The sequence below is a fragment of the Opisthocomus hoazin genome, chromosome 2 (assembly GCF_030867145.1).
Source record: "Opisthocomus hoazin isolate bOpiHoa1 chromosome 2, bOpiHoa1.hap1, whole genome shotgun sequence".
Taxonomy (NCBI): domain Eukaryota; kingdom Metazoa; phylum Chordata; class Aves; order Opisthocomiformes; family Opisthocomidae; genus Opisthocomus; species Opisthocomus hoazin.
The window spans coordinates 125,684,066-125,698,777 of record NC_134415.1 but is presented as its reverse complement, the minus strand read 5'-3'; the positions used below and the strand labels follow the sequence as shown (position 1 = coordinate 125,698,777).

Below are 14,712 nucleotides of genomic sequence, written 5' to 3'. Positions count from 1 at the left end.
TAAAACACAGGTTTCTGTTACCAGTTCATATACATCTCCTCCAGCAGCGCTCTAGAATGGGAAGGAGTCCCTCAAACTTTCTATCTAGCAGCCCATGTGAATGTTTTGGGTATCCTTGTGCATCTTGGATGGCACCAGACACCTACGTTCAGGTAACAGGATGGACACATGGCTGTAACGGTATCTGAGGCAGGTAGCACATACATAGGTACTGTAGGGTAGGTGTTCAGACTTGATTGCATGAGTCTGAGCTTAGATCACATTCAGGTGTTTGAGTAGGTGGACTGAACCCCTTCCCTCTCCAGAATCCTTGTCTTTCTCCTCTGCTCTCACGGGAATCCCAGATGATTAGCCTACATTAGCTAACTAGTTAGGCTATCAGATGCCTGACTTCTGGGCAAATCCATCCCACCTATATATCAGCTTCAATGTTTGGAAGCCCACAGCTGTTTCCAGATAGAAGCCTGGGAAAAAGAATAAAATCTCCTCTGGGCAGCTGTTACAAAAATGTTATGAAAATCTTAATTCAACCCCACATCTTCCCTTGCTGCAGATGGAGGACTGGCTTGTTAGAGTGCGGCAATGTTTGTTTGCTTGCTTGTTTCTGGGCAGGTGCGCTTTGAAGAGAGATGGGTTGGTTGTTCGCACATCCTGATAGATTGCATGGTCTTTGAAAAAACCACATTTTGTAGTTCTTGATAAGTTACTCTGGCCAATATGGTTGTTCACCTCATTGCAGAAACGGGAAGGAAGTTTTTTGAAGGTGTTATTATCTCACCAGTACGTGCTGCTGATCGAAACCAACATCAGCAGGGGTGTAGATTGGGCTTAAAATGTTAACACAAGCATGTTGATCTCATTAGCAGCTCCTGCAGATGGAAATTTCCCATCCCCTATATCCTAGCTGACAGCCTGGGTAAGAATATTTTTTATTATTGTAGCACTGTATTTCTTGCGGTAGGTATACTCCATCCAGCTCTCTGGGCTGCTTTTGTTTCGTTTGCTATTGAGTTATGCTGCATCAATGCCCTGGTTACTGCTGGCCAGACAGAGCAACACAGGTCTGCCCCAGCACACATTGTTTTTGATGTAACAGACCCAGTGACCTGCTGGATGCTGATGAATAGCCAGTTTAACCAATACCATTTTATCTGGCTGAGGTCTCCAGATACTGAACTCAGGAAACCCTAGTCTTAAGAATACGCGTGTTGATCTTCTGCACCCTTCATGCCTTATCTCTTCTTAACAGCCGCAGCTCAGTACAGGCAGAAAGGAAATGCAGATATTTTGTAATTAAAAAAGTTCAGAGCATTCTCCCTTTTTGTTTCCATTTAATTTTAGGGACTATTTTAAATTTTGAACAATTTAGGTGTGAAAGCTAATAGCAAATTGATGTTAAAATCCTATAGGTCTCTCCTGTGTTTACTAACCCCAAGCTCAAAGTTTACAGTACTTGATATTATATAATAACGTGCAATTAAATTACCCAGCAAAACCTGAACAATGCCTTGGATGTCCAAAAGCCTGATTGTTTGTTTCAGCACTATCAGTAAATAAAAGATATTATCTCTACCCAAGACCTCTGCCAAAATTAGACCAGTCAGGGAATTCTGCTAACAGCCTCCTGCTCTGTGATCCAAGTACGTCTTTTTTCTACATGTTCATATTTTTAATGCATGCCAAATGTCTGTTGCTGTCCAGCGACTGTAAAGGTGCCAGGAAAGCTAAATCAGCGGCAGATGCCAACACTGTGACTGTCTAAAGTTAGGTCAGGGGACCACTTCGTTTGATGGGAAGGACAATCAGGAAGCTGGTGACACTAGCTAGTGTCTGTGCCTAGAAATCCAGTGCAGATCTGCCCTTGGGTACGGGGATACTGGTGCACAGCATTTTTGGGCAGCTTTTTTTTTCTTTTTTTAGGCACACAGTGATTATTTCTGAATGGACGTGAAAAGTGAGGATTTAAATCTGTATTTAGGAACCAAAACAGGGAAGCCAATGCAACTTGAGTTCACAGGAGGCTACTTAGCACCTTTGGAAACTGGACCACTTAGGTACATAGGTAAACGTACATGTAAACAGCAGCCGATGAAGTGTATGAGGTTATAAGGCACCCGCTGTACTTTCCTGTGCTGCCCATCTTCTTCTACTCCCCTTCCTATACTGGTTGAGCTGGGGCTACCCAGAGCTGCAGAGCAGTAGCGTTTGCCATCACCACCTCCTTCACAAGAATTGCAGCCAGCTGAAGAACATGCACACACTGCCCTCCAGGGAGGGAAAAATGAAATAGGAAGGCCAGTTGCATCTGGGACGAGGACTTATTGCCAGGCTGTGGAGCGATGCTGTATTCTGCCATTGTAAACCTGCAGTTTGGGCAAGACTGGAAATCTCAGGTGGCAAATGCTACAAAGTATTATTTTTTTACTTTTACCTTGATCTTGTGGTTGATTTAATATGTAGATACAAATCATAGAAGGTATTAGCAAAGTGGGTGTACTATCTGAGTCTTTGCCTTACAGGTGCTGATCTTATGTGGGTGACCTTCAGAGTGGCCAGGCGGTGTCTAGGAGAGAGGTGTGACTATAAAGCCATAGTGGAACATGAGCTCCTGCATGCCCTGGGATTTTACAACGAGCAATCCAGGACAGATTGCGATGACTATGTTCAGATATGGCAGGATGAAATTACTGAAGGTACAATGCAGGCCTGAAATGATTAAGAATCGTCTGCAGATGCATGTCCCTTTTTTTACAAAGCTAAAATGTCTCTGGTTGAGAATGACTGCCTACATGTTGACAACTGGACCATTATTTAGTCACAGCATTCTGAAAAGATGCTGCATGCTAAGTATTATTTCTACTTTTGCATAATCATTTGTGTATGTTTTTGTCTAGGTTTTTCATATGCCTGTGACAAACACAATGACAATTTCCTTGATGACCTCAATACCCCATATGATTATGAGTCGGTCCTGCACTATGGACCATAGTCTTTCAACATCAATAGCAACGTTCCTTTCATTACAACAAAGATTCCTGAATTGAATCAGATTATTGGACAGAAGTTGGTTTTCAGCAGGATTGATTTACCAAGGGTGAATTGCATGTACAACTGCAGTAAGTTCTTCTCACACATGTATTTGAAAATCCTAACTCAAACTTTATGATAACATGGTCATATGAGAAGAGCAGGAACACTTCAACCCTTGGGATCATCTCACAACACCTGAAGAAACTGTAGTTCTTCTGCAGCAGCAGGATCCACGGCAGTCAGATCTTCATTTCTTTATAGAATACCATTGAAGTGAATCAAGGGTCCAACACCTTTCATTCACACGGACTTTCCCCTAAGATTACTCGTAATAGTACCAGTTTCCTTCGTGGATGATGGTCATCATGCTATTCATGATGTTAAAATCTTCAAGTACCAGTAGTCTGGAATCGGGGTCTCCAAAATCGGAGTGTTTCATGTTCTGTTTTCTGCCTGTGTGATGTTTGATAACACAACTGGGGTCAAGAGCACAAATGGGGATAATAATGTTTTCCAGCTCCACTGGCAAAGCTATGAAAGTAAATACTCAACATGCTGTACAGTACTGACATGCTGTGTTAACATACACCTGAGCATTTCCACCAGCCTCAGCAGAACTACTTCTGATTTACACCTTGAAGAGACAAATGGGCCCCAGAGCCTATCCGAGGCAGGCTTAGGGAAAATGGTGGCTGTCTGAAAGGGAAAACTAGCACACAGGGGCCAGGCTGGTTCCCATAGGGAAACACTCAGCCGAGAGTGGGAGAAAGAGATAATGTTTCAGGAGGAAACATCATGCCTGTGTGGTAACAGACATAAATGTGAAAGCCTGTGTCGTCTTCAGTTGTATTAAGAACATATTGCCTGATGTTAAGTGCTGTATGTAAATACACCAGAATGGGGTTAACAGCGAGAGCCTTGTTTGATATTAATGGACTCCTGGGGTGCATCAAGAAGAGTGTGGCCAGCAGGACGAGGGAAGTTCTCCTTCCCCACTACACTGCCCTGGTGAGGCCCCATCTGGAGTACTGTGTCCAGTCCTGGGCTCCCCAGTTCAAGAAAGATGAAGAGCTACTGGAGAGAGTCCAGCGGAGGGCTACAAGGATGGTGAGGGGACTGGAACATCTCCCCTACGAGGAGAGGCTGAGGGAGCTGGGCTTGTTCAGCCTGAAGAAGAGAAGGCTGCGAGGGGACCTAATAAATGCTTATAAATATCTGAAGGGTGGGTGTCAGGAGGATGGGGCCAAGCTCTTTTCAGTAGTGCCCAGTGACAGGACAAGGGGCAATGGGCACAAACTGAGGCATAGGAAGTTCCCTCTGAGCATGAGGAAGAACTTCTTCCCTCTGAGGGTGACGGAGCACTGGCACAGGCTGCCCAGGGAGGTTGTGGAGTCTCCTTCTCTGGAGATATTCAAGACCCGCCTGGACAAGGTCCTGTGCAGCCTGCTGTAGGTGACCCTGCTTGGGCAGGAGGGTTGGACTAGATGACCCACAGAGGTGCCTTCCAGCCCCTACTATTCTGTGATTCTGTGATTCTGTGACATGGTAAAACATGTTACTCTATTCCTGTCAGCTTCGAGCCTCACCTTCTTGGATCAGTGCTCTTCTAAATACATCCAATATCTGTGGGGTTGGTGCAAGGCGGGCAAGATGGTGCTGACTGGGAGCATACATTGGGCAAACCAGGAGATGAAGACCATACTTTGATGGGAAACCATGCAGGTAACAGGTGTAGTTTCAGACGGTCGTTAGACTTTACCCATGCTTTTCTGAGATGTGAGAATGAAGATATACAGAGACAAATAAGTCATTAAAAATACCCTTCTATTAATGTGGTCACTGTATATCTGATGCTAAACATGACTCTTGAATTTTCAGATAGAAAGGCTAATAATTTTGATTTGAAATGTTTAACTCCTGTTTAAATCTCCTCCCTACGTTGTAATATCTCATGAAGAAATGACTGAGATTTTGCTGCTGTATATTGCTGGTAGCTCCATTAAAATGAAGGGAGGTCTACCATATTGCACAAATGACTTTGATGAAACTCCTTAGAATTGAGTCAGGTGAGGCTCTCCTCCTTTCATGCATATGTTACAGTATTTTGAGGCATTTTCTAATTTTTTTTAATGCTGAAGGTGAAAGGCACTTTCCTTTTGCACAGGAGTTCTCCTGAGGCATCCCCACAGAAGGATATGCGTAAGCAAGTATTACAACACACAAATCTTCTTTGCAGACAAATGCTGACATTGAAACCAGTCCAGGATCATCAAAATAGGAAGCTGAGCTTCAGCAATGTGTCATGGAGCAGGAGGAAACCACCCTCAGAAGATTTCTTTGAGGCAGGGGGTGCTGTGCGATGCAGAGCCATATCAGGAGGGTGTAGCTGCTTCTAATTAAAAGTTTGCTCAAGCCGCACCATACAGGGAGACTGAAGGATTACCTGAGAAGCAAACCCACAGTGATTTCCTCTCTTCCCAGGAGAGTGTTGCATGGGGTTCTTTTGATTGAGGGTTTGGCCCTCCCTGCACTGATTGAAAGATATATTGAACAAATATGAGTGGATTAATTTCTGCAGTATTTTGATTGCTTCCAGGACACAGGAGTTCAGTAGGGTCTGTTGTTTTCAGAGGCAGTGGGGAGAAAAGTAAACACTGCAGAGGAGTATCACATAGACAGTCCAAAAATCCTCTAGCAAACACGTCTTTTGAAAGTCGAAAGAAATGCAGCTGGTCTGCGTACAGTTAGTCACGGTCAGTCACATCTGCATCCCAAAGCACCAGTGGTGGTTAGTCACAAAAGTGTCTCATGGTACAGGAGAGGAAAAAAATACTCACTAGAAAAGAAACCCATTGCTATGGAACTTGTTCCCAGAGAGGAGAGAGCATGAGATAGCTTTTGGCAGTAACAGACCATGTTTGCTTCCTAATGCTGCGTTTGGTTACAGTCTGGGGATCCTGTGGCTATACCAAATCTGTGGGCAACGAGGAGGAGAGCAGGCACGTAACAGGCAGGGCAAGGGGCTGCTCCTGTTCTTATCACACATGGGGTTCGAGATGGCAGATGTGCGTCTGGTGAAAAGCATAACACACTTGGAAGACCCTCTGAGAGGGGCGCAAAATGAGCAGGAAGGCTGTTTAGGTCCCATCGTTGGCAATTTGTTGTTTCTAGAGGAGCAAGTGTGTTTGGCTGTTGCTTGATGGGCTGTTTGCTTGCGGTTTGCGGGATGTGCGGTTTGCTGACACTGTGAAGGCTCTGAATGTGTGACAGAGCATGTGGCTGGGGAGCTGACAGCGGCTTCCTGCCTCTCCTGGCCAGTAACAGACAATTAACTGCTCTTCGTCAAGGAGGGGGAAGAAAAATCTTTAAAACCTATGCAGTCAGCCTTCACAAGTTTCCTGAGAGCAAAGGAGTCAGCTGTTATTGGAAATAAGCAACTTTGCTGGGTGTCTGTAGGGGGAACTTACTGCAGGAGGCCAGCAATGCCTATGGGAGCACATCCAAGCCCAGGCGTGCAGCTGGAAGCAACAGTGGAGCTCAGTGTGGCATCAGATGGCAATTTCAGAGCCATTGTTCTCTATATGGTTTCTGCTATTTGCATCAGTTGGCTCCCAGAGAGAAAAGTGCAAACCTGTAGATGCAGCCACAGGGTATTTGGAAACCCCCAATGTGATGCATTTTGAAAACATCCTCGCAGTCAGAAGAGACACTTCCTATAGAGAGGGGATGCACTGGGGCTATTGGGTGAAGCTGATGCACTTGCTCAGGTGTCTTCAAGAAGCTCGTTTAAGATCCGAGTGTACAGAATGGGGCTGATGCAGATGAGGAGGGTGCAAGCGGTCAGCCTTTGTAACCAGGAGGATTGAAGACTCAGAGGAGGTATCGCTCTGGCCCACAGGTAGAACTGCAGACCAGCTATGGAAGAAAGGAAATAGTTATTTCAAACACATTAGCATGAGAGGGCATGAGCTGATACAAAGTAATTGGGCTGGAAGTTAACAAATTTATTACCCATACCAGGGTTAAGGCAAAAATGGCTTCAGCTACTTTCACAGGGGAGTCTGATCTATTGATAAAAGGCTTACAGCACATGGTTTCCAGGCAAAGCAGAAGGCTGGAGGCCTTGACCTAACAAGACCCTTCTAATACTTTCCTAGTTTGTCTTCAGAAAAATTCCTGCCCAAGTCCCACTTACATTTGCACATGAACGTATTGGCACATGTATGATTCGTACTTAATTTCTGAAGAATGCAACCCATTGTGTCCCTTATGTAAGCAACCGAACACTGGTTTGCTAGCCATATTTCAATGCATTTTCATTTTAATATTGATTTACAATGCAGAGACAATTCTTTGCTATTGAATTTTTTTTTTTTAACTTTGAAAATAACTTTCTAACTCGGGCAAATGGAAACTACACTAAAGCTTATTTAGCACTGGCGTTTCGTTCCTGAATGGATCAAAAACTTTTATCACATCACTGCTTTGTGCTTCACAGATAGAGGCTATTTCATGCACTTAGATACAAAAACTGGGCATGCTGGTCAGCCAACGCTTCTGGAACCTCGCGTCCTTTATCCCAGGAGGAACAAAAAATGGTTCAATTTTTCTACACGTTAAATGGAAGTCCACAGGATAAGCTAGTTATCTGGGTTAAGAAAGATGATGGAACTGGGAATGTTAGACGAATGGAAAAGCTGTGCACTATTACAGGTGAGTGAAAGTGTGTTTTCATATCTGAAGTGCTGGCAAATTTTAACGCGAGACAACACTGGTGTAGTTTATTGTATAAAAGTTTGCTGAAGTGCCCAGTGTAAATCTAGCCTTGATTTGCTTCAGTTGAGGAACTCCAGAGTTAGTGCCCATGAGAACAGAGTTGGACTCAGAGTCAGATTCCTTAAGACTGTTCCCAGATTAGCTAGGGTGCAGAGCATCAATCATCATCCAAAGAAACAGGTCACAGAACACTTGAGGAAGACACTGCTTGATTTGGGATTGTGTCCTGGACTTTCTATTCTCACATACATTTATTTCCCTCTTCAGCTGACAGAGAACATCACTGGAAATTGGCCATCATTCCCTTCAGTGTCCAAACCAAATTCCGGTATGGGTTTCAGGGCATCAGAGGACATCCAGCCAAGTCTGCCAGTGGGATTGCTACCGATGGCACCAGCCTGACAGAGACAAACTGCCCCACCAATGTCTGGCACATCAGAAACTTCACAACCCTTTTTAACAGTACTGCAAAAGTTGATAATATCATAAGCCCTGTATTTTGCAGCTCCGAAGGCTATGCCTTTGCTTTGCAGCTGTATCCTCATGGAAAATATTCATCGCCTTACATGGATTACACGAGAATTACTTTCCATCTCTGCAGCAGTCCGAACAATGGCTTTCTTGAATGGCCAGCCAGACACAGGTAAGTTGTCTTGTCTTTTTTGAATGAAGACCGTGATGTAATCCACAGCATGTCCTTAGCTTTACTACAGACCCAAACCAGCTAGTATATGGTAAGTCTGCACTAGGGAGAAAAATAGAAATGCAGAGGTTTGCTCAAGTTGGAGCACATTGTTGAAAGCCAAGAGACTAGACTAGATTTGCTCTGCACGTAACATTACTGGGCTGACAGGATATCAGCTTTAATTACTTCTATATTTTTGCGTAACAGGCAGAAATGACACCCTGCTGTGGGAAAAAACATCTATCACTGGAAGTTTTTGTTCTTTCTGCAGCTGCTCCATGAGCCCAGGTGTTGGCTGCAATACATTCCTGACCCACAGGGAGCTGCACTGGAAAAAAATGACAGTCTTTTCATCTTTGCCAATTTTGAAGGTTCGGTACTATATCAGCAGAATGCCCACTGGAACAGATCAGGTACATACTCTTCTGTTCATGAGGAAAGCACAAAAGATGAGTGTGATGAACAAACATCTACAGAGTCATCTGTTTCAGGAACAAGGTGTATAATTGCCTAGTGATTTGAAGTGCCTGGATTTTTGAATACCCAGTACAAAATGCTGTGGATGAGCTGGTCCCTGAAAATCAGTTTTTCAGGACAGATTATAGTTCCATGTCTTCAAGATCAGTCTCCTTAATGGTGTTCCTATTTGCCACCACGTCTATAAAATTTCTGACTGAAGAAAACTGCAATTTGAAAATGAAGAGGCTCTTTTTGAACCTTGAAAAACTGGCAGAAGGAGGTTTTGATCCAAAGATTCTCTCCTGAGGTTGCAGTTTTTGTCAGGACCGTGTGGTGGCAATGAAGGGGAAGGAGGAGGAAAAGAGCTGTCCGGTGCAGAGGGCAGCCCGACAGGCAGGTTTCCCTCTGAGCAGGCCAAAGGCATTGCAAGTGCCCATTCTCTGTGACAGCCACATGTCAGATGGCTGTGTTCATCTTGCCTCATGTTAAGTGTCCAAGAATGAACTTTCTAGTCTCTCTGGTGGGTCATTTGAGAGTGTCATGGGTTTGCATGGCAAGGTTTTGGTAGTGCGGGGGTTATGGGGATGGCTTCTGTGAGAAGCTGCGAGAAGCTTCCCCCGTGTCTGATAAAGCCAGCGCCAGCTGGCTCTAAGACAGACCCACCGCTGGCCAAGGCCAAGCCAATCAGTGACGGTGGTAGCACCTCTGTGATAACAAAGTTAAGCAGGGAAAAAAATTGTGGTAGGAGGGCAGATGAAAGAGAGGAGTGAGACGATGTGAAACAACTCTGCAGACACCAAGGTCAGTGAAGAAGGAGGGGGGAGGAGGTGCTCGAGATGCCAGAGCAGAGTCTTCCCTTGCAGCTCGTGCTGAAGACCATGGTAAGGCAGGTTGTCCCTCTGCAGTCCATGGAGGTCCACGGTGGAGCAGAGATCCACCTGTAGCTCATGGAAGGGACCCCATGCCGGAGCAGGTGGATGCCTGAAGGAAGCTGTGACCCCGTGGTGAGCCCACACTGGAGCAGGGTCCTGCCAGGACCTGCGGACCCAAGGAGAGAGGAGCCCATGCTGGGGCAGGTTTGCTGGCAGGGTTTGTGACCCCATGGGGGACCCACGCTGGAGCAGCCTGTTCCTGAAGGACTGCACCCCGTGGGAAGGAGCCACGCTGGGGCAGTTCGTGAAAAGCTGCAGCCCGTGGGAAGGACTCACACTGGAGAAGTTTGTGGAGAACTGTCTCCCGTGAGAGGGACCTTCATGCTGGAGCAGGGGAAGACTGTGAGGAGTCTTGCCCTGAGGGACAAGGATTGGCAGAGACAATGCGTGATGAACTGACATCAACCCCCATTCCCCTGTCTCTCTGCACTGCTGGGAGGGAGGAGGTAGAGAAATAGGAATGAAGTTGAGCCCGGGAAGAAGGGAAGGTGTGGGGGGAAGGTGTTTTAAGATCTGGTTTTATTTTCTCATTATCCTCCTCTGATTTGATTGGTGATGAATTACACTCCCTTTTCTCCCCTAGTTCAGTCTGCTTTGTCAGTGATGGTAATTAGTGAGTGATCTGCCCCTGTCCTTACCTCGACCCTCAAGCCTTGCATCTGATCTCCTCTTCCCTGTCCAGTTGAGGAGGGGAGTGATAGAGCTGGTTTGATGGGCACCTGGCATTTATCCAGGCCAGACCAAAACAGAGAGCAATGGGTACCTGTGGCGAGAATTTGATCCCATTCAATTATAGTTGTGATGAACTGCTCTTCTGATGTGCTGGTCTCCACCGGCTGCAGAGGAATCCATCCCTGATGACTACCAGTGGGTGAGATGAATCCTATCACCCTTCTGAAGTGAGTTTCCATTGGAAAATGTCAGTGCCTGGAAAGTGGTAACACTTTGTGTAAGTAAACAATCACTAAACCAGACCTGACCCTAGTACAGGGGTTGGAGCACTTGGCTCAGATAGGAAAGGACAGTTGAGAGTACGCTGTGATAATCCAGACTCACTCTGCGAGACCGAGGGCTGTGAACACCAGGCCGTGAACTCTCCCAGCAGGAGGATTTCTCCTTTGCTTTTCATAAAAAAAAAAAAAAAAAAGAAAGTTCTTGTTTTCATTCCAGCAGAGAATGGAGAAACTTTTGAAATGGCAAGAACTTTTGCAAGGTGGGAAAGGTGCACCCGTGAACACTTAACCAGGACTGTTGTGCTGTCTAATAAAAATGCAAAGAGCACTCTACTTTTCTGGTGTACCGATGGTCCAGCTTTTCTGCAGGTTATGTAGGGCATTCGGCAGTGCTTCCAAGTCTGCTTTAGCAATAAGAAAAGCAGCTGAGGCCTCTTTGTGCTTTCCCTGACAACACTTTGTACCAAGAGTAGCTCACTGGGGGAAATTTAGTCCTGCTGTGTCAGATGGGTGCCAGTGGTCCCCAAAAGATTTGCAGCTACTAGGTGAAATTGTAGTTGAGAAATTGAAAGACCTGTTAAGAGACTGCATTTAGTCACCAGACAGAGACTGGTTCATCTTTGTTTCTAGACAGTAGAACTAATAAGGTCACACTGAAAAGGTTCCAGTCACATTGAAAAGGTTCCAGTCTCTACATTTGAATATTCATTTTGACAGCAGGGTGCGTGAAAACTCAGGGTCAGTGTTACATTGCCCCCTGATGAAAGTTGGAGGTTGTCTCTGCATAACCACTGAGTATCTGCCTCACACCCCCCCACTTCCCCACAGGCCTTTCCACCCTCCCCCCTCACCTGCCAGCTCTGTTTCAGATCCCCTCTGACCCCAGCCCTTTTCTGTCTCTTGACCCAGTCTCCCTCCAGCTCAGTTATCCCAGGATCCCCTGCTGGGATTGAGAAAGCTGCAGACTGGAGCTCCATGCATGCCTGCAGCTCTCTCCCCTTCCAGTTTCCCCTTCCACCTCCTTCGCTGGGTACTGGTGCAGCCTCTGGAGATATTTGGATAAATTATTGTTGCTTTGTTTCTTGCCCCTCAAATCTTCCTGAAAGTCATTCCAAAATAAACAATATAACTGTACTATATATTCCATGTATTAAATTAATGATTGTTTTTTTCTTTTCTTGCAGATCTCACCCCTTTGATTACATCTGAAGTCCCAGTCCCTCCTTGTGCTCTCAATCTCTTCACTACAAGAGTGAACAGGCATACATGACAGGTAAAATATATTACTTCACTAAAAAACCTGTATTCTTGTGCTTTCTGTATTTTAAGAATTTGAACTAAGCTTCCCTGATAGTTTTAAGAGAATAAACCCATAACTTCCCCGAAGATCATTTTGGCCCAAGTGGCAAAGTTCTTCTCTTAATTATATAATCTTGTTTCTTCCCGTGTTTCATCTTTTTGTTTATCTTTGCTGATGGCAATGCTTACTTCCCAGCTCTTATGTTCTGCAATCTCTCCATCCAGCCTTCCCCAGCCACAAGCTTGACTTTCCAAGTTCCTGTTCCAAGACTTCCCTTTTCTCCCCATGGCCACCACCACTTCTTCAAGCCCAGTGTTTGATAACCCTCACTCCACAGTATTCAGCTTGTTAGGTCACTGCTAAAAGAATAGCATGCTTCCTTGCCTTCATCTGTGTCTGGACCCAGTGCAACACTATTGGGAAGTTTTCACGAAAGCAGAATGGGAATTGGTTTGGATCTTGTGGTGGGTTGACCTTGGCTGGCCACCAGGTGCCCACCAAGACCGTCCATCACTCCCCCTCCATCAGAAGGACGGGGGGAGAAAAATATGATGAAAAGCTCGTAGACTGAGATCAGGACAGAGAGATCACTTACTAATTACTGTCATGGCTTAGGGATATTAATTTAATTTGTTGCCATTCCAACAGACTAGGATAAAGAGAAATAAGAACAAATCCAAAACCACCTTCTCCCCATTCCTCCCTTCTTCCCAGGCTTGACTTTGCTCCCCTTTTCTCTACCTCCTCCTCCCAAGCAGTGCAGGGGCACAAGGTATAGGGGTTACAGCCAGTTCTTTACTGCTGCTCCTTCCTACTCACTCTCTTCCCCTGCTCCAGCACGGGGTCCCACTCACGGGACAGTCCTGCATAAACTTCTCATCATGAGTCCTTCCCACAGACTGTAGTTCTTTATGAACTTGTCCAGTGTGGGTCCTTTCCAGAGGGTGCAGTCCTTCGGGAACAGACTGCTCCAGTGTAGCATGGACCACACAGGGTCACAGATCCTGCTAGGAGCCTGCTTCAGCGTAGGCTCTCCATGGGGTCATGACTTCCTTTGAGGCACATCCACCTGCTTTGGTGTGGGGTCCTTCATGGGCTGCAGGTGGATATCTGCTCCATCATGGACCTCCGTGGGCTGCAGGGGCACAGTCTGCCTCACCATGGTCTTCTCCATGGGCTGCAGAGGAACCTCTGCTCTGGCACCTGGAGCATCTCCTCCCCCTCCTTCTTCACTGACCTTGGAGCCTTCAGAGTCGTTTCTCTCACATATTCTCACGCCTCTCTTCGGCTGATTTTCCACAGCAGTTTTTCTCCTTTCTCAAATAATGTTATCACAGAGGTGCTACTAACATCATCAACAGGCTCAGCTTTGGCTGACAGCAGGTCCATCTCAGAACCAGCTGAAACAGGCTCTGTCTGAGACGGGGCAACTTCTGGTGTCTTCTCACACAAGCCACCCCTGCAGTCCCCTTGCTACCAAAACCTTGCCACATGAACTGAATACAGGATGCATTTGGGGATGTATACGTTGTGCAAGGTGCTGAATGAATATATTAAGTTGCATTAGTATAACATGAGATGGCTGCATAACCATTGTCCTCTGCAAACTCAAATATATGCCTGCAGAATGACTTATGTATAGACATCCTCTTGAGTTTCTTGGGTAATTTTTAAGTTAAGGGGACTAAAAACCAAGTGTGTTTCAGACTGCTCTGATCTTGCTTCAGTTTTTTGTCATTTTCTCACATCCACTGATACACACCTGCAAATCTTGGCCTTTGTGCCGTCTTTTGATGCTGTTTGCTTGTCTGTAAAAAGAACCTTTATCTTGAGGCATGCTTCTCTTTTACTAGTAGTGTGTCATACTAGGTATGATGTGGGACCTGGGGGAGATCTACAGCTCCCTGGAGCCTTGGCTCAGTCAGCCCACGTGCCCTCCCTGACCCATGATCCCTGAGAAAGAAGGCAGCAAAGTGCAGGACAAGAGTCTGCCATCTCAGAAACCGACAAGAAAAGAAAGGAGTATCAAGATGGAAGGCCAGGGATCTACTGATGTATGTGACCGCCTCTGAAGGCAAATGGTCGCAGGTCTATTCCAACCTATGACTATGACTCTATGATTCTTAGATTCTGTGATTCTATGTTGTGCACTGGGGCATCAGTCCTGGGATGGGATCAGCTGTGGGAAAACACTGTCACAGCATTCATAATCATATCTCATCTCTAATCTTTACAATGTGATGTTAATTATTAATTGAAAAAAGCGCTGGGTCAAATTCTAATGTCACTGGAGTGCTATAAACTCTAAATAATTCTGCTTAAGCAAGTGACTTTCCTCCTCTGCACTTGAGATCATAATGCTGACAGATAAGCAGCACAGTCAGCAACTTTCAGGCAGATTGAGATCTTGCAAGAAGTCTGGGTGGGCCTTTCACCAGCTGCACTGAAGACATTAAGTTATTGCATTCCTCTCTGTAACATTCCTCCAAAGTGGACTTAGGTAATTGATAACAACAATGCCATCACGCACCATTTAGGAGGTAAATCTGGTTGTTATGATAATGTTGTGAAGGTGGA

At 45.6% G+C, this 14,712-nt stretch overlaps 1 pseudogene; it reads left to right on the top strand.

The window, feature by feature from the left end:
- The first annotated feature begins 2,535 nt into the window (after positions 1-2,535).
- Positions 2,536-8,534, top strand: LOC104332432 (meprin A subunit alpha-like; annotated as a pseudogene).
- Positions 8,535-14,712: the final 6,178 nt, after the last annotated feature.